Source organism: Trichomycterus rosablanca, chromosome 23, assembly GCF_030014385.1.
Source record: "Trichomycterus rosablanca isolate fTriRos1 chromosome 23, fTriRos1.hap1, whole genome shotgun sequence".
Taxonomy (NCBI): Eukaryota; Metazoa; Chordata; class Actinopteri; order Siluriformes; family Trichomycteridae; genus Trichomycterus; species Trichomycterus rosablanca.
The window spans coordinates 10,555,452-10,582,670 of NC_086010.1; the positions used below are offsets into that span (position 1 = coordinate 10,555,452).

The following is a 27,219-nucleotide window of genomic DNA, read 5'->3' on the forward strand; positions in this document are numbered from 1 at the left end:
CAACATTACAAAGTGGTAAATGCTTTACTGTCCCAACTTTGTTTTGGAATGTGTTGCAGGCCTGAAATGCAGGAATGGATGTTTATTACTAAATGAAATATCTCAGGTTAATCCTGTCTGCGATCAAATAAAAGTCAAAGTAAATGTAAGAAACTCTGTGTTTTTATTATTTGCATTCTCCATACTGTCCCAACTTTTTCTGATTTGGGGTTGTAAATTAACAATATTTTGTTGTGTTTTAATTGGTGTACTGCTTTGGCATTTGGCTTGGCGTCATTTAAACCATGGCGAAGAAACACACACAAGGAATGATGACGCTTCCAGTGTGAACACAGGACGATCAGCTAAAGCTAGAGCTCTCCTATTAAATAAAAAATGCGTCCATGTTTTGAGCCTGTTTTTGACCAGTATCCTCTCTGTTTCTGTTTAAGCAGGTTAATAAACCACACATTCATGTCATTTTTTACATACCTGCTTCATCCATTTTTTTATACGTATGTAAGACCGGTCTGGACTGCAGGCAGGCCAGTCTAGCATCACCATGCTATGCATTATAATGCAGCTATGTTGTTTTAATCACACTTACTTTTATAACATATGCAAAAAAGTACTTTGTTTTCTTCAGTTTTCAGTGCAATACTACAAAATCAGCTGTTGCAGATACACTGCCTGGCCAAAAAAAAAGGTCACCACCTGGATTTAATTTAGCAAACAGGAAAGAGCCTCCCATTGGATAATTACTGCATGGGTGATTATGTTTCAGCTGGCAACAAGTTATTTAACCCTAACTGATGCAGTGAGTAGCTTTGGGACAGTGGTAGCCTAGTGGGTAGAGCTTTGGGCTATCAACCGGAAGATTGGAGGTTCAAATCCAGGCTTTGCTAAGCATCCACTGTTGGGTCCTTGAGCAAGGCTCTTAACCCTGTCTGCTCCAGGGGCGCCGTAAGGTGGCTGACCCTGCGCTCTGACCCCAGCTTCCAAACAAGCTGGGATATGCGTAGAAAGTATTTCATTGTACTGTACATCTGTATATGTATATATGACAAATAAAGTATATCTTCATCTTCTTCTTCTTCTCATTTGTTAAACAACCATGTCGAAAGACATATCCTGTGGTCGTGGAAAAGATGTTAATCTGTTTCAGAAGGGTCAAATTATTGGCATGCATCAAGCAGAGAAAACATCTAAGAAGATTGCTGAAACTAATAAAATCGGGTAAAGAACTGTCCAACGCATTATTAAAAAGTGGAAGGACAGTGGGGAAACATCATCTTCGAGGAAGGAATGTGGTCGGAAAAAAATCTTGAATGATCGTGATTGGCAATCACTTAAACGTTTGGTGAAATCAAATGGTAAAAAAACTACAGTAGAACTCAGGGATATGTTTAATAGTGACAGTAAGAGCATTTCCACACACACAATGTGAAGGGAATTCAAGGGATTGGGACTAAACAGCTGTGTAGCCTTAAGAAAACCACTTGTCAGTGAGGCTAACCGGCAAAAACGGCTTCAATTTGCTAGGGAGCATAAAGATTGGACTCTGGAGCAATGGAAGAAGGTCATGTGGTCTGATGAGTCCAGATTTACCCTGTTCCAGAGTGATGGGCGCATCAGGGTAAGAAGAGAGGCGGCTGAAGTGATGCACCCATCATGCCTAGTGCCTACCGTACAAGCCTGTGGGGGCAGTGCTATGATCTGGGGTTGCTGCAGTCGGTCAGGTCTAGGTTCAGCAACGTTATGTGCCCAAAGAATGAGGTCAGCTGACTACCTGAATATACTGACACCAGGTTATTCCATCAATGGATTTTTTCTTCCCTGATGGCACGGGCATATTCCAAGATGACAATGCCAGGATTCATCAGGCTTAAATTGTGAAAGAGTGGTTCAGGGAGCGAGACGACATTTTCACACATGGATTGGCCACCACAGAGTCCAGACCTGAACCCCATTGAGAATCTTTGGGATGTGCTGGAGAAGACTTTGCGCAGTGGTCCAAATCTCCCATCATCAATACAAGATCTTGGGGAAAAATTAATGCAACTCTGGGCAGAAATAAATGTTGTGACATTGCAGAAGCTTGTGGAAACGATGCCACAGCGAACACGTGCCGTAATCAAAGCTAAAGGCGGTCCAACCAAATATTAGAGTGTGTGATCTTTTTTTTGGCCAGGCGGTGTATAATGGCTACATTCGACAGACATTAAGCATAGTAACGGAAGTAAACCTGTAGTAAACATGTTCTTTCTGCCCTAAAAACTTAGCCTTTACCAGAGCGTCTACATTTCAATGCAAAGCGAGGGGCTGGAATTGTCGGAGCATGCCTCATACTTCTCTTTGTATTCTGCAGCCTAGGGCAGAAGACTCAACCTGGCCTTGACACTCCGTGATGCTAATCCTCTCATATCCCCCAATGAGAGCAAGGTGAAGCGTCTAACAATATGTATTAACTCTAATCCCCCACCCGTCTCGCCTGCTCTCTCTTTGAACAGGAATTCCAGATGCCTCAGCAGCTGACACCCAATAGTCATTACAGCAGCTCCATATGTGCGGCCAAACTTTCCCAAAATGTACTACTAAAAATCTCTGAGAATTATTTTTATAGTATATTTCTTCTATTTTGTGTTGCTTGAATGCTATTAAAGGTGCTAGAGACTTTAGAACAAGAGTCCAGCATGTTTGTGTTTGAATAATGCTGCCTTGCTGCCTACTGACTACCTGGGCAGCGGCCTGAGCAGAGAGGATTCTAATAAGACATTAATCTCATAAGGTAGATTATTTAGACGCACTATTTACCTATTACGTAGCTAACACAGTTAGTCTCAGGCCGTTCAGACCAATGGACTGAGGTGGCACAACCCGCTAGCATGCCAGCAATTTTTCTGTTACAACCCCAATTTCAAAAAAAGTTGGGACACTGGATGTAATTCATGTGAACACCCCTTCTAATTACTGACACACCCATTGCTTACAGGAATATAAACACAAACACTTGGTCCATATAAAATAACTCTATACTGTAGATTTCAAGTCTGTAGACACAGTTTAGGGAAGGCCCTCTACTTCTCTAGCATAATTCTGCCCCTGGGCACAAAAAGACACCTAAAGAGAGAGACATAGTCTGATGGAACTGTCAAACTTTATCTCTTAATCAGACAGGTCACAGACAATGCAATCTGACACTGTGTGATGGTCACTCCGAGCATTAGTTACATTCCTTGAGCTTTACTGATGTTAACAAAGACATTTTACGTATTAAACCCTAATTACTGACTTTAATTTGGGATAAAAGCATGAACAAGAGACCAGAACAGACAGGTCACCAACATCACACTTAACAAAAATGGTCATTTACAAACTCAACACACACAAACACAAGATTCACCATGAATCACGTCATAAACAACTATTTACATGAACTCTTCCACACTATTCCAACCGTAAAACCCATTTAACCATTATTAACGTGTCAGCTATGGGCGCACTGCATCATGGGATACCGCGCCCCCACGGCCAAAGACGTAAGCAGGGGGAACGTCCGGTGCCTTTCTATAATGGTGAGCCAACCTACTGTATAGTATAGTAGAAAAAGTATATAGTATAGTATAGCATAATATAGTATAGTATAGCATAATATAGTATAGTAAAAATGTATATTATATAGTCTATCTATCTAATCGATCTATCTATCTATCTATCTATCTATCTATCTATCTATCTATCTATCTATCTATCTATCTTATAAAAAATATATAGCATGAGCATAGTATAGCATAGTATAAAAAAGTATATTGTATGGTATAGTATAGTATAGTAGAAAAAGTGTATTGTAGAGTATAGTATAGCATAGTATAGTATAATAGAAAAAGTATATTGTATGGTATAGTATAGTATAGTAGAAAAAGTGTATTGTAGGGTATAGTATAGCATAGTATAGTATAATAGAAAAAGTATATTGTATGGTATAGTATAGTATAGCATGGTATAGTATAACAGTATAGTATAATAGAAAAAGTATATTGTGTGGTATAGTATAGCATGGTATAGTATAACATAGTATAGTATAATAGAAAAAGTATATTGTGTGGTATAGTATAGCATGGTATAGTATAATGTAGTATAGTATAGTAGAAAAAGTATATTGTATGGTGTAGTATAGTAGAAAAAATTATTGTATGGTGTAGTATAGTAGAAAAAGTATATTGTATGGTATAGTATAGTAGAAAAAGTATATTGTATGGTGTAGTATAGAATGGTATAGTATCACATAGTATAGTATAATAAAAAGAGTATATTGTATACTGTAGTATAGTAGAAAATGTTTATTGTATGGTATAGTATAGTAGAAAAAGTATATTGTATAGTGTAGTATAGTAGAAAAAGTATATTGTATGGTATAGTATAGTAGAAAAATGTATAGTATAGTATAGTATAGTATAGTATAGTAGACAAATATATTGTATGGTATAGTATAGTAGAAAAAGTATATTGTATGGTATAGTACAAAAATTATTTTGTATGGTATAGTATAGTAGAAAAAGTATATACTGTAGTATGGCAAATATATTATAGCACTGCAGTACTGAGAATGATCCACCACATAAATAATACCTGCTCTGTGGTGGTCCTGTGGGGGTCCTGACCATTGAAAAACAGGGTGAAAGCAGGCTAAAAAGGTATGTAGAAAAACAGATGGACTACAGTCAGTAATTGTAGAACTACAAAGTGCTTCTATATGGTAAGTGGAGCTGATAAAATGAACAGAGTGCAGAAACAAGGAGGTGGTTTTAATGTTATGGCTGATTGGTGTATTATATAGTATAGTAAAACAAGTATATTGTATAGTATAATAATTTCCAGAATGTTCTTCATTGGAAGTATTTAGGAATCCTGGGGTCATGTTAAGGGTAAAATGTGATTACAGCACTATGGTAATAAATCATCTAAAATATATCAATTGCTTGATTGAGCTCTTGTTATTGGACAGTGTGTATTTCACAGTCAGGTCATGGAGGACCTGGTACTTTTTCTATTTACTTTTCACTTGTTTTAGATGTGTGTGTACGGGACACATGTCTGCAGGCATAGTTCTGTTCAAAACACACACACAAACACAGAGATAGCTTTGGTTCAAACGCAGACTACACTTCACAAGAAATGCTTACCTGGCCACATAATAAACAGATATACAACACCCATAGTTCTGAGAAATTCGGAACGGCTATTCCTTCCAAAACATAAAAGCGCTCGGTGGATCCCTAATGGCACAGAGTTTCGATCAGGTTGGAGTTTTATGTTGGGGTTGGGGGGAGAAAGGCCTTCTTCGACATGACGTTATTGGACGAGGCTTTAAAACGTTAGAAACGAGGAGTACATGGTGTCGGCTTTGACGCTGATGGGAGAAAACTGGGTAAAGACAGACGAACCCAGTCAGCGGCATCGTTATGACTGTTCAGCTTTTGATCATGGCATGTTTTGAGCACTCTATCTCCTCAGCCATCACACACACACATACACGCTCATGATGGTGTATGACATGCTTCTTTTGTCCCTCCACTCTTCCATCTGACTGACCCGGTTTGCCTCGTCCCTTCTTCATCTGCAGACAGGGTGAGTGGAATGACGTGGAGCGCGAGACATGGAGGAGAGAGCATATGCTAGGATAATGACTTTACAGCATCGAGGGGAACAAGGGCAGGCCATGGTCATGCATTCAAATCAAGGAACGAGACCACAAAGGCGTGAATGAATAAATACATTATTTATATACAGTGGATCCACAAAGTATTCGGACCCTTTGACTTCTGGCATGCTTATGTTGCAGCTTTGATTTTGAATAGATATAATTGCCATTTTTATCCATAATGGCATAGTGAAAATGTTTTAGAAGTAAAATTGTTAATATGTACAGTAATTAATAATAATAATAATTATAATAATAATAATTATAATAATAATAACAAAACAACAAAATATAAAAATAATAATAACAATAATAACAATAACAATAACAATAACAATAATAATAATAATAATAATAATGGCATAGTAAAAGTGTTTTAGAGGTAAAATTATTATATAATAACAAAAACAACAACAATAATAATAATAATAATAATAATGGCATAATAAAAATGTTTAAGAGGTAAAATTATTAAATAATTACAGTAATAATAATAATAATAATAATAATAATAATAATAATAATAATAATAATAATGGCATAGTAAAAATGGTTTAGAGGTAAAATATTATATAATTACAGTAATAATAATAATAATAATAATAATAATAATAATAATAATAACAACAAACTATAATAACAATAACAATAGCAACAATAACAATGATAATGATAATAATAGACAAAGAAAATGTTTTACAGGTTGAATAAATAAATAAATAAATAAATAAATAAATAAATAAATAAATAAATAAATAAATAAATAAATAAATAAATACATTGTATTATTATATTATTTATTAGTAGTAGTATTATAATTGTTATTATTATGGTATTATTATTATATTGTTATTATTATTGTGATCATATAATTATACATATCATATACTATATATAATGATATTATTATTATTATTTTTATTTTTTTTATTTTTTTATTACTATTATTATATTTGTATTATTTAATAATAATAATAATAATAATAATAATAATAACAATAACAATAACAATAACAATAACAATAATAATAATAATAATAATAATAATAATAATAATAATAATCTCCTTCTCCAATCTCCAAAACATTATTTTGAATTTAGAAGCTCCCTTTGCAGCAATTACAGCTGCAAAGCTGTGCACACCTGGATTTATTCTCTTCTTCATGGCTGATTAAACTACTGACTTTATACAGTCTTTTAAAAGTCTTTAAACAGATATTTAATGGCTGGGCCACTAAAATACATTTAAATACTGGCCCCAAAGGCACTCCAGTGTTGTTTTGGCTGTATATTTTGGGTCATTATCTGTTAAAAGGTGAACAGTTACTTCAGTTTTTTCAATGATGTTCCAGTTCAGTTTTCTGGTTCATTCAACTGGCCTTATTGCGTGAATCCACCAAAGTATGGGCGAATAAGAAGGGGTCGGTAAACAGCAGCGGAAGACTATTTGACTACGCTAAGATACCATGAATATAAACAAGCACATACAGTACATATGTTGCGTTGTGCGGTGTCTACATACTTTTGGCCAGCATTTATAGTGTTTGTTTCACGTTTCTAGTGGCCTATTCTGCAAGCTCCATGGGAACCGTTTCTCCTTCCAGGTAACATTATCCAGATGACATCAACCTGGACTTTAAGCCATTGTATCTATTGTCGACACAACACAACCCCGGTGCGCCTGTTAGCCATCATCTTCGGCGGGTCTGAAAGAAAACACAGAAATAGAGAAGTGGAAGACAAAAGGTAAGGAGAGAAGAAAGATAGTGAGTCACTTTGGGGTTAGGAGTGAAATAATTAGATGATGTGCTGGGAGAAGTATTAGCTCAGGTGTGGGCAGCTGTCGGGCGTTTGGTCGTTTTTCACTTAGTGTTTGCATTCTTCATTGGAGATCAGAAACACAGTAAGAACACTGCTAGCCAAAAATATATGTATATACAAACCCCAAATCAGAAAATGTTGGGACAGTATGGAAAATATAATTTTAAATATTTAAAAAAATACACTTTCTTACATTTACTTTGACTTTTATTTGATTGCAGACAGGATGAACTTGAGATATTTCATGTTTTATCTGCTCAACTTCATTTCATTTATTAATAAACATCCATTCCTGCATTTCAGACCTGCAACACATTCCAAAAAAAGTTGGGACAGTAAAGCATTTACCACTTTGTAATGTTGCTGTTCCTATTCACCACAATTAAAAGATGTTTTGGCACCGAGGAGACCAAGTGATTTAGTGTTTCAGCTTTTATTTTGTCCCATTCTTCCTGCAAACACGTCTTAAGATGTACAACAGTACGGGGTCGTCATTGTGGAATTTTCCTTTTCAAAATCCTCGGGTACCCGTACCCTCTTCTTTCGCAGCCATGCTTTTGTAATGTGTGCAGCATGTGGTTTTGCATCGTCTTGTTGAAAAATGCACGTCCCTGGAAAAGACGACATCTTGAAGGCAGCACATGTTGCTCTAAGATCTCAATGTACTTTTCTGCATTAATGCTGCCATCACAGAAGTGTAAATGACCTTTGCCAAGGGCACTGACACAACCCCATACTATGACAGATCCTGGCTTTTAGGACTTGTTCCTGATAATATTCTGGATGGTCCTTTTGTCTTTGGTCAAGGTGGGGCCTCCATGGATCAGACTTGTTTGTCCAGCACATCCTACAGATGCTCGATTGGATTGAGATCTGGGGAACCTCAAACTCGTTGTTGTGCTCCTCAAACCATTCCTGAAGCATTTTTGCTTTGTAGCAGGGTGCATTATCCTGCTGAAAGAGGCCACAGCCATCAGGGAATACCGCTTCCATGAAAGGGTGTACATGGTCTGCAACAATGTTTAGGTAGGTGGTACGTGTCAAAGTGACATCCACATGGATGGCAGGACACAATGTTTCCCAGCAGAACATTGCCCAAAGTATCACACTGCCTCCGCCGGCTTGTCTTCTTCCTAAAAAAAATGCCTTGAAACTCAACGTCTTTAAAACTTGACGCCACTTCCAGAGCCAGTTGACGTAGAGTTTCATGGTACATGGATGTGGTTTATTAGTTTGCTTGTTGCTTTATAAAGCAATGGAACAGTCAAATTTTGCCGACGTGTACATCATGACGTCGATGGTCATTCCGAATGAAAGGATTTAACCCACTGAACTTCCTTTAGATCCGGCAGATATCACGTGATTAGTGTGTAGGGAATACAAGGGCACGGCTTAGCGACCCTGTGGAATGGAATCCAGCTCAGATCTTGACCCAGCTGAGCACCTATAAGAGGTTTTGATCTGATAGGCCATGGGAACGGCCCAGAATTTCATCCAGAGGCTTTAAGAATCGTATTACGACAACAATAAGGTCTAGTTCTTAGTTTTTAAACTGATGCATTAGTCCGGGCTTCACCTTCATCATCAAAACACCAATTTGAGACAGTATATAGTATTATTCATCTAGGACAGTGGTTCCCAACCCCCCGAGAAGTACCAAGACAACTATATCTTGCCTACAGTCAAGCATGGTGGTGGTAGCATCATGGTCTTGGGCTGCATGAGTGTTGCTGGCACTGGGGAGCTGCAGTTCATTGAGGGAAACATGAATTCCAACACGTACTGTGACATTCTGAAACAGAGCATGATCCCCTCCCTTTTTCCAACAGGATAACGACCCCAAACACAACCTCCAAGATGACAACTGCCTTGCTGAGGAAGCTGAAGGTAAAGGTGATGGACTAAACCCAATTGAGCACCTGTGGCGCATCCTCAAGTGGAAGGTGGAGGAGTTCAAGGTGTCTAACATCCACCAGCTCCGTGATGTCATCATGGAGGAGTGGAAGAGGATTCCAGTAGCAACCTGTGCAGCTCTGGTGAATTCCATGCCCAGGAGGGTTAAGGCAGTGCTGGATAATAATGGTGGTCACACAAAATATTGACACTTTGGGCACAATTTGGACATGTTCACTGTGGGGTGTACTCACTTATGTTGCCAGCTATTTAGACATTAATGGCTGTGTTGAGTTATTTTCAGAAGACAGTAAATCTACACTGCTATACAAGTTGTACACTGACTACTCTAAGTTATATCCAAGTTTTATTTCTGTAGTGTTGTCCCATGAAAAGATATAATAAAATATTTGCAGAAATGTGAGGGGTGTACTCACTTTTGTGATACACTGTATATACACTCTATCTATCTATCTATCTATCTATCTATCTATCTATCTATCTATCTATCTATCTATCTATCTATCTAGCTATCTACATGTATATCTGTCTGTCTGTCTGTCTGTCTGTCTGTCTGTCTGTCTGTCTGTCTGTCTGTCTATCTATCTATCTACATGTATGTATATCTATCTATCTGTCTGTCTGTCTGTCTGTCTGTCTATCTACATGTATGTCTATCTATCTACATGTATGTATGTCTATCTATCTATCTATCTAACTATCTATCTATCTATCTATCTATCTATCTATCTATCTAGCTATCTAGCTATCTAGCTATCTACATGTATATCTGTCTGTCTGTCTGTCTGTCTGTCTGTCTGTCTGTCTGTCTATCTATCTATCTACATGTATGTATATCTATCTATCTGTCTGTCTGTCTGTCTGTCTGTCTGTCTATCTACATGTATGTCTATCTATCTATCTATCTATCTATCTATCTATCTATCTACATGTATGTCTATCTATCTATCTATCTATCTATCTATCTATCTATCTATCTATCTATCTATCTATCTATCTATCTACATGTCTGTCTATCTATCTACATGTCTGTCTATCTATCTACATGTCTGTCTGTCTGTCTGTCTGTCTATCTATCTATCTATCTATCTATCTATCTATCTACATGTATGTCTATCTATCTATCTATCTATCTATCTATCTATCTATCTATCTATCTATCTATCTATCTATCTATCTACATGTCTGTCTATCTATCTACATGTCTGTCTATCTATCTACATGTCTGTCTGTCTGTCTGTCTATCTATCTATCTATCTATCTATCTATCTATCTATCTATCTATCTATCTATCTATCTATCTATCTATCTATCTATCTATCTATCTATCTATCTATCTATCTATCTATCTATCTATCTATCTATCTATCTATCTATCTATCTATCTATCTATCTATCTATCTATCTATCTATCTATCTATCTATCTATCTATCTATCTATCTATCTATCTATCTATCTATCTATCTATCTATCTATCTATCTATCTATCTATCTATCTATCTATCTATCTATCTATCTATCTATCTATCTATCTATCTATCTATCTATCTATCTATCTATCTATCTATCTATCTATCTATCTATCTATCTATCTATCTATCTATCTATCTATCTATCTATCTATCTATCTATCTATCTATCTATGCTAAAGCAAACCACATGTGCTCATACAAAAATTGACCGCCCGGTTTAAACCTTGCTCCCACATCACATGGTCTCAACGTCTTGTCTTAATCACACTCCCGGATGGATACCGGCCCTCCTTTTCACAGGTTGAAAGACTAAATGACCTGGTATTTTCACTGATCCGGGCTTGTTATGATGACCCCAGCCCTCAGTCTCCCATAATCTCTCGGTAAACACGGCACACACAGGTCCCTACCCCTTCAGTCTAACCCGCTCGATTTCTCTGTTTTCACAAGTATATCATTAGCATCAATAACACTTTCTGATCCCGGCTGTTCTTCCACAGCCACTGACAAAGGACTCTATTGAAAACCCTCTCCGCCAGCGCTCGTTTACTAAAATTACCAAGAATTACCCCGAGTGTTTCCTTTTCCTTTTAAGAATGATCTTTCTCGTTTATTTAGCTACAATTGAAAAACGTTTGCGTAATGATAACCATCTGACCGACGGTTACGTATATCACACATGAACTAAGAATGGTTTAATAGCACCTTGTTTTCTAATATGGCTATTGGGTTAAAATAATTAAAGATTAAAGACCCTTGGCTAGAAAGCAGCTAACTCTGGAACACATCTGGATAACAGCCAGATCATATTTGCTATCTGAGTGGTTAATAAAGAATTGATAAGAAGCAGTTTGTATAATAAAATATTAAGCTAATATCGCTCGGTGATCTGTGAGCTACGAAAACACTACATCAGTCATGTGATCATTTAAAAACGTAGAAACGAGTGTACACCAACCAGGCATAACATTATGACCACATTCCTAACACTGTGTTGGTCCCCCTTTTGCTGCCAAAACAGCCCTGACCTGTCGAGGCATGGACTCCACTAGACCCCTGAAGGTGTGCTGTGCTATCTGGCACCAAGACTCCTGTAAGTTGTGAGGTGGGGCCTCCATGGATCAGACTTGTTTGTCCAGCACATCCCACAGATGCTCATCAGACCAGACCACCTTCTTCCATTTCTCTGTGGTCCAGTTCCGATACTCACGTGCCCATTGTCGGCACTTTCGGTGGTGGACAGGGGTCAGCATGGGCACCCTGACTGGTCTGCAGCAATGCAGCCCCATACACAACAAACTGTGATATACTGTGTATTCTGACACCTTTCTATCAGAACCAGCATTAACGTCTTCAGCAATTTGAGCTACAGTAGCTCGTCTGTTGGATCGAACCACACGGGCATCTCTGAGCCTTGGCCACCCATGACCCTGTCGCCGGTTTACCACTGTTCCACTGCAGACGAGGAACACCCCACAAGAGCTGAAGTTTTGGAGATGCTCTGACCCAGTCGTCTAGCCATCAATCAATTTGGCCCTCGTGAAACTCACTCAAATCCTTACGCTGCTTCTAACACATCAACTTTGAGGATAAAATGTTCACTTGCTGCCTAATATATTCCACCCACTAACAGGTGCCGTGATGAAGAGATGATCAGTGTTATTCACTTCACCTGTCCGTGGTCATAATGTTATGCCTGGTCGGTGTATATGTTTCATTTCTTTGACCAGACCACATTTAACGAACGCTTTCACAGCTGTGGATAATTGGCTCGTTTCGTACTTGAAGAAAACAAATCTACATATTTTGAATAACAAAATGCGTTGGAGTGACAGAACCAAACCGTCAGATTGATCCAGGCCACATGTTTGGATTCGCTAGCAGGCATTTGAACGGATCTGCATCGCGCCTGCGAAAGAGAATACTCTGCCATGATCAATAGTGGAATATGCGGTGCAGGCTGGAGCTCAGGAGGATCGCATCCACCGAGCGCACACACACACACACACACACACACACACACTCCAGACCTTCGATTTCGCTGAATATTGACTTGTTGAGCATTCTTCTTTTGTGTGATAGGGTGAAGTGTTGCTAAAAAGAGTTTCAAGCGCACCCATTTCATTGCCTCCAGCCCCTTACGGATGCGACTCTGCAGCTCGTCCGAGGTATTTAAGCAAGAATCAACAGTAAACAGACTCGGCAAAGAACAAAAGCGAAGTTCTTTGAAAGGTGAGTTCTTAAAGCAAGGCGCTTTCCAATCCTTCTTAAAAGGAAGGTGCTCGGTTCCTGCGGAAACGTGCGACAGCCCGGGTCACATGACCTACCAGAAGCAGATGAGGAGGTGTCGACAGGCCGACCCTGTGAAAGCCGATGCCACGGGAAACCCGGGCCAGATTAAACCCTCCTCCCCACATCCTAGTTTTTTTTTTTTTATTCAATAACGTGAAAGGGAAATATATGCTGCTCTTTTTTTGGGTCGCGAAAAGAGCGAGTCTGTCTCCTAGAGCCATTTTCCCCAAGAGATGCGGTTGCCAAAGTCTCTCTGGAATCCAGCGTGCAAGACCAGCCTTCAGTCATGCCCCGAGACATGCACACATGGTGAGGAGGTGTTGAGGAGTGGGATTACCCACATGGCCTGAAGGGAGTAGACACATGCACACGCAAACACAGAGAAGTCACACATATAAAGACCTACCGGCAAGATTTCTGTATTCTTTTCTCTTTCTAGGAAACCATTAGCATGAATATTTAAGTAAACAGGCAGCCAGCATGTACAGATACACAGGTCCTACATAACTAGTACATATTTTCTTAAGTAAGCTCATCTTCTTGTATATAACAAACAATACTTCATTTCATTTATTAATAAACATCCATTCCTGCATTTCAGGCCTGCAACACATTCCAAAAAAAAGTTGGGACAGTAAAGCATTTACCACTTTGTAATGTTGCTATTCCTTTTCACCACATTTAAAAGACGTTTTGGCACTGAGGAGACAAAGCGATTTAGTGTTTCAGCTTTTATTTTGTATCGTTCTTCCTGCAAACACGTCTTAAGATGTACAACAGTACGGGGTCGTCGTGGTTACATTTTCCGTTTCAAAATTCTCCACACATTCTCTATTGGGGACAGATCAGGACTGCAGGCAGGCCAGTCCAGTACCCGTACCCTCTTCTTCCACAGCCATGCCTTTGTAATGTGGGGTTTGCATGGACGTCCCTGGAAAAGACGACATCTTGAAGGCAGCACATGTTGCTCTAAGATCTCAATGTACTTTTCTGCATTAATGCTGCCATCACAGAAGTGTAAACGACCTTTGCCAAGGGCACTGACATATAACACTCTGATAACAGTCTGGATGGTCCTTTTCGTCTTTGGTCCGGAGCACATGTCCATTTTTTTTCCAAAAAAGACCTGGAATGATGATTCATCTGTCCACAATACACGTTTTCCACTGTGTGATGGTCCATCCTAGATTCCTCCGAGCCCAGAGAAGTCGACGCCGCTTCTGGACATGGTTAACATAAGGCTTCTTTTTTGCACAGTAAGGTTTTAAGTGGCATTTGTGCATGTAACTCTGTATTGTAGTGCTTGACAAAGGTTTGCCAAAGTAATCCCTCACCCATGTGGTTATATCAGCTATTGTTGAGTGGTGGTTCTTGATGCAGTGCCGTCTGAGGGATCAAAGATCACAGGCGTTCAGCTTAAGCTTGCACCCTTGGCCTTTATGCACTGAAATTCCTCCTGATTCCTTGAATGGTTTAATGATATTATACACTGTAGAGGGAGAAATATGCAAATCCCTTTCAATCTTTCTTTGAGGTACATTGTTTTTAAACATTTCAATCATTTTCTCACACATTTGTTGACAAACTGGAGATCCATCAAAGACTCAGCCTTTCCTGGATGCTGCTTTTGTACCAAACCATGATTACAATCACCTGTTCAGAATCACAACATTATTTAGCCCTAAATTCCCCCTCGTCCCAAACTGTCTGCAATCAAATAAAAGTCAAAGTAAATGTAAGGAACACTGCATTTTTTTTTATTTGCATTTTCCATACTGTCCCAACTTTTTCTGATTCGGCGTTGTACATAAATGACAAGATATGCAAAAATATAAGCATTAAAATTAATTTTAAATAGCTTTGGATGAGTTTGAATCTCTAAGCAGCAGGTATTGACTAGTGTGATGGATAAACATTTCATTTACTGCATTTAAACACTGTCATTTTATCCGAAATGACTTTTACCTGTAACTGAATACAATGCAAGCAACCAAGGGCTAAGAGTCCTGCTCAGGGGTTCAACAGTGGCATCATTGGACTTGAACCAACAACCTTCTGATCATTAATCCAGCACGTTACCCACCAAGCAGCCACTACAACAGTTTCAATTGAAATCTCACAAAAAACACACAACTAAAACTGATCCACCTGGGAATCAAACTGACGGTCTTCTTGTTTGTTGCTGATGCAACAGTGCTATCCACCGAGCCACGAGTCTGGGAATGATCTACGAACCACTTGGATCAAGTTGTTGAACAGTTCACACATAGCGAGTGAGAGCCGATTTTCGAGCCCTGAGCGAACGCCGCTTTGACTCTGAACTTCACATTAGCATTTCTACACACTAAACTCACATTGCACGTTCAACTGGTTAAGCTGTATGCTCCCTATACTTGAACTTAAGCTGTGAATGCTCATCTACCTGCACTGTACACTGCAAATATAACATCTGTGACACTGTGTTTACACTGTCTACAATACTCACTCACTCATTTGCAAACATGACCTGGTTCACCTCAATGCATACAAACACCCAAGCTGCAGTAGCTCAGACTACATATTTATTTCTAATATAGTTTACACTTTAATACTACCACAGACCTTTCAAATATTATGTACAGACTTACTATGCACCTTTGTCTTATGTTTTTCTTTTATTGTCTTTTATATCTGCACCAAAGTAGCAGCCTGACAGTGTTTGTGTCTACAGTACAACCATGTATTGTTATAATGGCAATAAAGGTAAATTGAATTTAATTATTTTTACACCAGCAACCAGTCAGTCAGCAGGCATGCCAAAAAATAAATAAATAAATAAATAAATAAAATTTCAATATTTATAAAATATATAATTTTTTATTGTAATAAAATAATAATTATTATTATTGATTACAAAAATAAATACAAAATTACTGTCAAAATAAATAAATAAATACAATATTTTATAATAATAAAATTAAAATATAATAAATATTATTGATATTACAAAAATAAATATAAAAAAAATAACTATGCTTTCGTGATGTGTTTTTATAATCAAGGCAACAGAAATAGCATAAATAGTCACAATGGACCTTGGTGGTGGATATTATTGAAGAAATAAAAAGTCAACGAGGCATGCAAACCTGTAAAATGATACAGTATATTGTCTAAATGTTGATTTATATACATTAATATACATAAATACAGCAGATCTTACACTTGTATAAAATCTGGATCTGAATAATCTGGATAAACATGATAAAGCTCCAATATTTTGTTTAAATATTTTTGAGGATTAATGTCTAGAACTTCATTCTGTCCAGTTTTGAAAATCATTGTGCAAACTACGTGTCAGAATAGTAACTCTGTCCTTTCCTTGTTTTAATTTAGCAATTAATTGTACAAGCACAGTACAATAACTACATTAATCAGGCACTTTTTTACCAAAGCAGCTGCCAACAGTGATTGATTTTAAGGCAGTTTTATATTATTATTATTCTTCTTCTTCTTCTTCTTCTTCTTCTTCTTCTTCTTCTTCTTCTTCTTCTTCTTCTTCTTCTTCTTCTTCTTCTTCTTCTTCTTCTTCTTCTTCTTCTTCTTCTTCTTCTTCTTCTTCTTCTTCTTCTTCTTCTTCTTCTTCTTCTTCTTCTTCTTCTTCTTCTTCTTCTTCTTCTTCTTCTTCTTCTTCTTCTTCTTCTTCTTCTTCTTCTTCTTCTTCTTCTTCTTCTTCTTCTTCTTCTTCTTCTTCTTCTTCTTCTTCTTATTATTATTATTATTATTATTATGAACCTATTATTATTATTATTATTATTATTATTATTATTATTATTATTATTTTAATGTACCATTTATTATTATTATTATTATTATTATTATTATTATTATTAATAAACATTGTTAATTAAATTTATTATTATTATTATTATTATTATTATTATTATTATTATTATTATTATTATTATTATTAATTGCATTCATTTATTTTGTCCCGTTATGGAAACGGCTGCCATTGTGCAAACTATGTGTCAGAATAGTAACTGCCCTTTTCTCATATAATTTGACATCCAATCATTATACAGGAATTTTTTTATATATATTTACAAGCATATTACACTAACTGTATTCATCAGGCACTTTTTATCCAAAGCAACTCACAAATCTGATTATGTATTTAATTTTATTTATTTTAATTCATTAATGAATGTATTTATTTATTTTCTGGTGTTAATATATTTGCATGTGTTTAACCTGCAGTCAGTCCTTTTGGGAGTTTTGGACAACACACATACACAATCTTACTGTACATATAGACCTCTCTCTATAAAATCCCTCTCATTTCCACTCTGGTGACAAGTCACCCTCCTTCCTTTCGGCCATGCACCTGCTCAGGACTCCCAGAGGTGTTTCGGGAGTTACCAAGTCTCCTGGGATTTCCCAAAAGGCCGCTTGTCATTCAGAGGTCTTTTAACAAAAGAACAAAAGCGTACTAGCATGGTTAACTAATATAATACAGTAAAAAACAACCACACTACCTCCCTAGTGCCAATATTATGAATACCGGCTCATCACTGGCAGTCAATTTCCTTCCTCTAATGAGCACAAAACAACACTGTCAGTCAAAGTGCTGCATCGCTGTTCAGTAAGTAAATCTCATTATTAGTCCCGCTGTGATTCAGAAGTCAGTTTAATAATAAGACGAAATTAAAATGCTATTAATATCAACCTGTCAGGGAAGGCCAGGGATAATTGGCTGTCCACTCTATGGAAGGTTTCGCAGGTATTACGCATTGGGGGTAAATTAAATATTAGAAATTAAGGTATTGTGTGTGTGTGTGTGTGTGTGTAATTAACTGCTATCTTAATAACACAGTAAAATGAATAGTGTACATAATACAGTATTAAAGAACACATAGAGGATTGTTTATCTACTGTGTTAAAAACAGAAAGTGATTTCTGTGTTGGGAAAAATGTATTTAGAAGTCTCATTGTCAGATGACTATTTGTCAATACGGAGCACTACAATACAGAGTTACATGCACAAATGCCATTTAAAACTATACTGTGCAAAAAAGAAGCCTTATGTTAACCATGTCCAGAAACGGCGTCGACTTCTCTGGGCTCGGAGGAATCTAGGATGGACCATCACACAGTGGAAACGTGTATTGTGGTCAGATGAATCAGCATTCCAGGTCTTTTTTGGAAAAAATGGACGCTGTGTTCTCCGGACCAAAGACGAAAAGGACCATCCGGACTGTTATCAGGAACAAGTCCAAACGCCAGGATCTGCCATGGTATGAGTGCTGTGTTAGTGCCCTTGGGCAAAGGTCATTTACACTTCTGTGATGCAGCATTAATGCAGAAAAGTACATTGAGATCTTAGAGCAACATGTGCTGCCTTCAAGACGTCATCTTTTCCAGGGACGTCCATGCATTTTTCACCACATTACCACATTACAAAGGCATGGCTGCGGAAGAAGAGGGTACAGGTACTGGACTGGCCTGCCTGCAGTCCTGACCTGTCCCCAGTAGAGAATGTGTGGAGCATTTTAAAACTAAATTGGTATACTCAGTGCCAAAACGGGTCAATGCTTTACTGTCCCAACTTTTTCTGGAATGTGTTGCAGACCTTAAATGCAGGAATGGATGTTTGTTAATAAATGCAATGAAGTTGAGCAGATACAACATGAAATATGTCATTTTACATGCTGTCCCAACTTTTTCTGATTTGGGGTTGTCCTTTTGGCCATATAAATAACAAGAATTCACTTCAGTGTGGCCACAGGACATTACTATGGTCAGTCAATGTGAGTAGCCTCATAAAGCCTTGCTGTCAGTTAGCATTTTACTTTCTCTTAAATGCATTAACTGTGGTTGATGGACTTTTATCACCACTACCACTACCACTACCACTACCACTACCACTACCACTACCACTACCACTACCACTACTACTACTACTACTAAAGAAAGTAGTAAAGAAATATTAGTGTTTGCTGTAACACTACAGTTTCCATGTTCTAAAACTAATGGGTCCAGCCCAAACCATTCCCAAATTATGAATCTGCCTCCAGCAAACTTTACAGTTTGACACTTTGCATGTACAAAGGGTGGAGTCATGTAGAAACTGCACAACTCCTCTGATGTGTTGACCTCCTACGCAGTGGTGCTTAAAACTAAAGCCTAGTTCATTTAGAATGCAAAACAGCACTAACTGTTACACATTGTTGGCTTTAGTAGAAAAACGCCTATATACATGGTCATATATACATAAACACGTGTACAGTACAATTCATTTCTTTTTTTCTGCATATGCCAGATTGTTTGGAGGCTGGGTTCAGAGCATAGGGTCAGCCATTGTACGGTGCCTCTGGAGCAGACATGGTTAAGGGTCTTGCTCAAAGACCCAAGAGTGGATGCATAGGCTCCACAAAAAAATTAAATAAATAAATAATAATAATAATTAATTAATTAAATAAACAAATAAATAAATAAAAACACAAATTAAAAAAATACAATAATAAACAAATTAAAAAATATATAATAATAATAATAATAATAATAATAAAAACACAATAATAATATTAATAATAAATAAAAATAATAATAATAATAATAAATAAAAACACAAATAAATAAATAAAAAAATAATAATAATAATAAGTAAATAAAAACACAATAATAATATTAATAAAACACAAATAAAAAAATATAAATAATAATAATAATAATAATAATAATAATAATAATAATAATAATAATAACAATAATAATAATAACAATAATAATAATAATAATAATAATAATAATAATAAAGGGGCGAGCACAAACACAGTCCCCCAATATCAGAAATTATGCAATTAAGATTCCAACATTTGGGGAATTTGCAAGGGTCAGCACAACCGGAGTGCAATGGCTGAGCCTCAACCTGGGTGAACCACCTTCTTGATTATGGTCTCACCCCTGTCAGGTAAGTAACTAATAATATTTTAATACATTTAATATTTTATAGTATAATATTTTGTCTTTTGTTTTCATCATTATCTTTTCCACAGGGCAAGGGGAACAGGGCAAGCAAAGCAGCTCCTCCGGCAAGATGTGCCATGCCTCGTATACCTTTAATGGGAGGCGTCCAGGAGGCATCCTTATTGGATGCCCGATCATTTTAAGTGGGACTGCTCCATGCAAAATAGCATGATTAAGCAGGGTAACAGCCAATACAGTTAATCTGGGAAGCTTTAGCACATAAAAATGTGGTTTATTATGACTGTTCCATGTGGAACCTTATGAATCCCCTTAGTATGACCCACTTATTTGGAGATGGCCTGGTGGCATGTTCAATTTTATGCACTTGTTAACAATGGGTGCTGCATGTCATTATATTGTGTATTGCTGAGCATTGTGTCATGCTTTATTGGATACACCTATCTCATTGTAAGCTACACTTATTATACAGATACACTGGGGGTAAACAGTCTCTGCCAGTAACTCATCTGTTGATCTTAACCCTTTGTCAGCCCTTGTAAGTAATTTACCAACTGAAAAGGATCTCTCATAGGACCCCCATTGAGCAGATGTTTGTCAGTGGAAGATTCTCAGCACTGCAGTGACACCAACATGGTAATGACAGAGAGTAATGTACTGATATGAGGGTATCAAGTGCAGCAATTGTGTGATTTTTAACCAACTACTACTACTTCTTATGAAGACTACAGAGTTAACACAAGGTTTGGCATCAGTGCTACAATATCTCAAGCCTTTAAAGATCAGCTGTAAGTTATGCACTCAGGTTATTTTCCCCTTGTGTTATGTGAGCAGTGTTATAGAATAGTAGCACTGCTTACATTTCCAGACTCTCCAACGACTAATTAAGAAAATTCATACACTAAATAGACAAAAGTATTGGGACATTACTTTCTAATTATTGTATTCATGTGTTTCAGCCACTACAATTGCTAATAAGTGTTTAAATCAGTTCTATAAAGGAAATTCTATGCTTCCAACTTTGCTTAGTTTAGGAAGGGGCTTTCCTGGTTTAAAGCAAGCTCTATAAAGACATTAAGAAAATCTTAATCCGTGCCAGACCTCCCAAACCACCCCCTTACCTAACCTTTCTAATGTCTTAAATGCTCTTTTTTGTTTTAAATACAAGTATATTTCCCCTTCAATCTTAAATTATAGAATAGACATTACTGTAATAAACAATAATAAACAAATACACAGTAGTACTGTACATAAAACACACACATCACATTTCATACACCATAATACACCATCACATACACCATAATACATTTCCTTCTTTTTTTATAAAATGTATCTACCAGAAACAACAATAACTCTCATATTTCTCTATTATTTCCTTCTTTATTTCAAGTGTTGTATTTTGTAGGTGTAATTGCACGAAATAATACTTTACTGAGCCGAATTCCTTCTGCTCTCTCACTCGCTGTCCCCTCTGTCTGATACACACTGACAGCTACTGGCAGGAGTAATTATACAACAAGAAATGTAATAGATTTGTTCATTTTCTTAGCTCTGCGCTCTCTCTGCACCTTATTTGGGGACATTTAAATATTGAAAACACCGGAAAAACACCGTCCGCTGTCTGAATGTTCGCTCACTGTATATATACAGAGAGATAGACGCTCGGAGTCAACTTGTTCGTGATGTCACGTGTTCCGCGAATTTCGGTTCGTAACCCGAAATTTATTCATACGTTTGTATGTTAAACCGTTCGTAACTCAAGGGTCGACTGTACTTTAAAGTCTGTATTAAAATATCAGTTGCTTTTAAAATGGTTTGTCCAACAAGCTCATGGTCAGGTGTCCAAATACTTTTGGTCATGTGGTGTATAAAGAACTGCAGATGTGTTGCCTTAACTAAGTTCAAGACTTCACAAAAGAAAACTGCTGCTTACCAACTGTATTTATTTAACATATCTACTTAATTTTTTGGACTACAACTTTTAATACAAACACAAACAAACTTGGGCACTTTATTATTGAAGGAATATGAATTTATATATAGCTCAATTATTGAATTGATATATAGCTCAAATATGAATGGCCAGTGATAGCTCAGTGGTTAAGGTACTGGGCTAGTAAACAAAAGGTTGTCGGTTCAAGCCCCGCCACCACCAAGTTGCCACTGTTGGGTCCCTGAGCAAGGCCCTTAATCCTCAATTGCTCATCGTGTTCTGCTCATTGTGTAAGTCGCTTTGGATAAAAGCGTCTGCTAAATGCTGAACATGTAAATGTAAATATATAAGATCATGCTTGAGGAAAACATGATCATTTTTTTTCTTTAAACAGTAACTTGCAGGCAATAGTTGGTTATCAATTACTGATTTGATTTTCTTATTCTTAAAATAAGTTTTGCTTGTATAAACATTCAATTCTACTGTTCATCCCTGATCAACTGATGATAAAACTCCAATCTTCTAACTCTAATTGTCACCTACATACTGTGATATATTTAAATAATGCAAAAACTAAAGAAAAAAAAAAGCCTGCTACTTATAAGAACCTAAGACCTGTGAGCCTATATAAGAAATAATGTGTTTTTTACCAACACACATCAAGCAGCACGTGAAACACAGGGTTTAAATAATCTAAACTCCACTCAGGTTACAAGCAGCAGGTGAGACCAATGAACTGAACCACCAATGAATGTAGCTTATTAACTCATTAACTCAACAGGGACATGAGAACAGGAAGCAATGACCATATAAGGAAAAGCAACAGACACACACCAATTGCTCTGGTAATCAGCACCAATTTGTCAGGTGTTTCTGATCTGAAATGAGGGAAACTGTGCACTTAAAATCTTACAATTTCAAATCCATGTGGGCATCATTATATATAGATAAAAACAAATAAAAGTATTTATTAAGATGTGTTTTACCTCCAATAAATGTGTGTCAGTAATGTAAAATGGAATGTTTTATGTAACAGACTTTTATTTCATTGCAGACAGGATGAATCTGAGATATTTCATGTTTTGTCTGGTCAACTTCATTTCATTCATTAATAAAACATCCATTCCTGCATTTCAGGCCTGCAATACATTCCAAAAAAAGGTTGGGACAGTAAAGCATTTACCACTTTGTAATGTTGCCATTCCTTTTCACCACACTTAAAAGACGTTTTGGCACAGAGGAGACCAAGTGATTTAGTGTTTCAGCTTTTATTTCGTCTCATTTTTCCTGCAAACACGTCTTGATATGTGCAACAGTACGGGGTCGTCATTGTCGCATTTTTCCTTTCAAAATTCTCCACACATTCTCTATTGGGGACAGATCAGGACTGCAGGCAGGCCAGTCCAGTACCTGTACCCTCTTACTCCACACTCATGCCTTTGTAACGTGCGCAGCATGTAGTTTTGCATCGTCTTGTTGAAAAATGCATGGACGTCCCTGGAAAAGACGACGTCTTGAAGGCAGCACATGTTGCTCTATGATCTCAATGTACTTTTCTGCATTAATGCTGCATCACAGAAATGTAAATGACCTTTGCCAAGGGCACTGACACAGCCCCATACCATGACAGACCCTGTCTGGATGGTCCTTTTCGTCTTTGGTCCGGGGCACACGGCGTCCATTATAAAAAAGACCTGGAATGCTGATTCATTTGACCACAATACACGTTTCCACTGTGTGATGGTCCATCCTGGATGCCTCCGAGCCCACAGAAGCCGACGCCGCTTCTAGACATGGTTAAAATACGACTTCTTTTTTGCACAATAAAGTTTGAAGTTGCATTTGTGCATGTAACTCTGTATTGTAGTGCTTGACAAAGGTTTGCCAAAGTAATCCCTCACCCATGTGGTTATATCAGCTATTGTTGAGTGGTGGTTCTTGATGCAGTGCCATCTGAGGGATCAAAAATCACAGGCATTCAGCTTAAGCTCGCGCCTTTGGCCTTTACGTGCTGAAATTCCTCCCGATTCCTTGAATGGTTTAATGATATTATGCACTGTAGAGGAGAAATATGCAAATCCCTTCCAATCTTTCTTTGAGGTTCATTGTTTTTAAACATTTCAATCATTTTCTCACACATTTGTTGACAAACTGGAGATCCTCTGATCATCTTTGCTCATCAAAGACTCAGCCTTTCCTGGATGCTGCTACAATCACCTGTTTGGAATCATATAATTATTTAGTTTCTTCACCTCATCACTAGCCCTAAATTGCCCCCGTCCCAACTTTTTTTGGAACGTGTTGCAGGCCTTAAATGCGGGAATGGAGGTATATTAACAAATGAAATGATGAGCGGACAAAACATTAAATATCAAGATCACATAGAGGTGGCCTTAATTGTTTGTTGTGCCACAGGGCGAGTGGGTGATAACGACTGTGACATCATGGCATATGGTGTGACATCACTTCAAATGAAATGGCTTGTATGAATGTAAAATTGGACAGTTGCACCATCATGGATCTGAATAGTAAAACAAAAATGCCAAAAATAAATGTTATTTCCATGCAAATGCACTAAAATGTGTTTAGATAAAAAGCTTACCGTGTCATGTGATGTATTTATTACATTATTTTACATTAAAATAACAGACGTGCACATTGTTATTGACCCCTGTACTTATCACATGCATCACTGTCCAATAACTCATGTAGTCTGTCTCTAGAGTCTTCCAACAACACTAGTGTCACTACACTGACACTCATCTAGCTAACACACATACACATACACACACACACACTTTTGGCACCATGGAGACCCCCAGCTCAAAGCCTGTGAGATGATTTGATTTGCAGTGATATCTGAAAATGGCCTCGTCATGCTAACCAGATTAGAGAGAGCGCCTGTCTGTTTCCTGGAAGGTGAATTCGCTGTCTGATTAAAACCAGCTCTGCTCCGGACCGGTGCTTGGCCATCGGGGCTGTTGCCAGGTAACTAGATGCAGCTACGACAGTATCAGCAGGGGGGAATATTGTAACACACACCTCATCAATACTACACCTGACTATCTGTTTACATCACTATACAGACAGTTATGAGTACGAGTCGTGTCTATCCCAGCTCTCAATGGGCGCAAGGCAAACAAAGTGCCAGTCCATCACAGGGCAGACATACACACAAACACATTTGGAGCACCCACACAGACACTGGGAGAACTCCACACAGAAAGGACCCCCTGGGAATCAAACCCAGGACCTTCTTCCTGTGAGGTGACGTTGCTACCCACCGAGCCACCGTGTCGCCCCAGGGTGAAGGTGAGAACCCTATTTAAGGCTGAAATATATACAAGCCGTGGTGTAGGGTGATATTTTGCAGGGGAAAACGTTCCATATTAATGCTTCACGACAGTTCTGCATTTTTATTCAGTCAGATTATGTATGCATGGGAGCTCTAATAAGGATTTAAAAATGCAATTATTGCTTAAGCAAAAAATGCGACTTTTTGATAAATGTTTCTATTACCTAATAAATGGGGAATCAACAGACTTAGAAAACTGCTTCATCCGGGGCTTGAAATTAGTCCATCAATCATTTAGGAGTTTGTTAACTACTCTCCCCCTCTTCCTCCCCATCACTTGAGGTCTACATATAGATGAGAGCGGGGTTACCCGAGGACAAATTGGGGATGATTTAAAAAATGATGTTTTGAGAAATTCAGTTAAAAACAAAGCGGCATGACAAGTAGATATACATATTTGATTACCGATCACATCCAACGTTCCTGCAGCAAAATCTTTAGATCTAAAGGGGGTAAGGTAAAAAAAAAAATCAGATGCTTGAGTGATTCGGCATCTATAATGCTGATGCCAAGCACACTGTGCAGTTCAAAACTTCTTAATAAATGAGTAAGTAAATAAATAAATTAATTAATTAAATGTGGATTTTTGTAATAAATAAATATATAAAATAATAAATAATATTCATAAATAAATACATTCTCAAATGGGGAATTTTTAAATAAATAAATCTATAATTAAACTAATAAATTAAATAAATGGGGATTTTTTTAAATAAATAAATGAATAAATAAAATAATAAATATAATATATAAATACATAAATAAACAAATGGATATTTATTCAATAAATAATTAAATTAATTAATAAATTGGGATTTTTTTTTGTTAAAATAAATAAATAAATAAAAATAAATAAATTAAATGTGGATTTTTGTAATAAATAAATAAAAGAAAATAAATAAAATACAATAATAAATAATATACATAAATAAATACATAAATAAATTAAATGACTTTTTATATAAATAAATAAATAAAATTAAATGACAAATAATGTAAAAAAATACATATATAAACAAATGAAGATTTATTTAATAAATAATTAAATAAAATAAAATAAATAGGATTTATTAAATAAATAAATAAATAAATAAATAAATAAATAAATAAATAAATAAATAAATAAATAAATAAATAAATAAATTAATTAATTAATTAATTAATTAATTAATTAATGAATTAATTAATTAATTAATTACCCCGAAACACTCCTGATATGAAAACACACCCCATACAGGGTGCCAGTATTTCACAGAGCTTCACACCCATCACCCTGCCGAATTGCACCAATTTTAATGTAGCCAATTCACGAGCTAAATGTTCTTAGATGGTGGGAGAAAACCATAGTATATACAGGAACCCATCATCTCATTTATATAACTGCATTTATATAAACAGAAACACCTGAACTCAGTAATTCAAAGGGGTGTCCACATACTTTTGGCTCTATAGAGTGTATATACAGTAGTAGGGATACCTATTTTATGTAGGAATCAAACCAGCATTGACGTCAGTCATAAACTCAAACAGGGGTTTAGTAAATTACTGTGCTAACACTCAAATTGACCATTTTAATTACTCACTAATAGTCTTTAAACCTAATCAATAATCTAACCAGTGACTGATCATGGGAAATCTGATTTTCAAGCTCAGGCTACGTCTAAAAGCAGAGCTTAAGTCAGTGTCATAATCTAGTCACGAAGGCTTCATTTCCCATGCGGCTCTGGATGTGGATCCGTACCCATCGTCCTCTCTGTACACTTCGCCCAGTCGACGCTACGCCAA

General features: G+C 36.9%; 1 protein-coding gene and 1 non-coding gene across 2 annotated transcripts in view; one reads left to right on the forward strand and one right to left on the reverse strand.

Moving 5' to 3' along the window:
• Positions 1–27,219, forward strand: part of LOC134300780 (uncharacterized) — a 67,208-nt gene that overhangs the window by 31,672 nt on the left and 8,317 nt on the right. The window lies entirely within an intron of this gene.
• Positions 19,974–20,137, reverse strand: LOC134301414 (U1 spliceosomal RNA). Its single transcript, XR_010007451.1, has one exon. It is a non-coding gene; the product is annotated as a U1 spliceosomal RNA (small nuclear RNA).